The sequence below is a fragment of the Anopheles gambiae genome, chromosome X, assembly GCF_943734735.2.
Source record: "Anopheles gambiae chromosome X, idAnoGambNW_F1_1, whole genome shotgun sequence".
NCBI classification, from domain to species: Eukaryota; Metazoa; Arthropoda; class Insecta; order Diptera; family Culicidae; genus Anopheles; species Anopheles gambiae.
In genome coordinates this window covers 8,571,626-8,572,581 of record NC_064600.1, presented here as the reverse complement: position 1 = coordinate 8,572,581, position 956 = coordinate 8,571,626, and positions in this window count along the sequence as shown.

Below are 956 nucleotides of genomic sequence, written 5' to 3'. Positions count from 1 at the left end.
GGCGCGCTATTATCACACTCATTGAATTAGTAAAATTCCTAAGCAGCCCGAGCAAAACTGCGCGGAAACCGGGCGAGCACCAGCAGTGGGCAGAACCCATTAGCAGAGCTTAACGAAACGTGACAAAGCGCGTGCAGAAAGTGGAGTGGTGGATGGGGATGAAACTGAGGGGGCGGGGGGGAGGTGGGTGGCGAGTGCTCGAGGAGTAATCTTTTAAGAGAAGCGTACATATTTTAATTACTTATTGTGCTTAATATGATGTAGACATTTTCCTCTTCCCGCTGTTTCTCCGCCTTCCTTTCCCCCGGAACGGTCAAGAGCTACTGGCAAAGGAAGGAAAAGCAGGTGCGTGTGTGTGTGTGTGTGAGAGAGAGAGAGAGAGCACGAGAGGAGGATAAAATAACAGCACTTAGGTCGCCACAGAACTTGTAGCTGCAAATCACGTCTTGTGCCGCGTTCGTTGTGTGTGACCGGGTTTCCGTTTCACCTTTTCCACCGGGCTATACGGGAAAACACATCTCATCTGAGATTGTATGTGCAGGCGAGAGAGAGAGAGAGAGAGAGAGAGAGAGAGAGAGCATAAAAAAGAGATGAAAAAAAGGTAGAGAGCAGATTTCGCACAGCGTAAGCACACAAGCGCCTAATGACAGTTTAATCGTACAGCGAGCTGGCTGGAAAAACGTTTTCCTCCCAGGGGTGGGCGGAGAAGTGGCGAAGGGACTTACAGCGATAGCCACCGCCGCCATTCCCCCTGTCTAAAAACCCCTCGGCAAGAACCAACAAACTCAAACCGTACCCAACGTAGGCGCAGCCAAAGCGGACCGGGGCGTGGCTTCGCCACGGTTTTCCGGCATCGAGCGTGTATGCGAGTGTGTGTGTGTGTGTGTATGGTTTGGCCCGTCCCACTGCGCAGCAGCGTTCGCCAAACCAAAGGGGGTTTTCCTCAGCACCAGGCA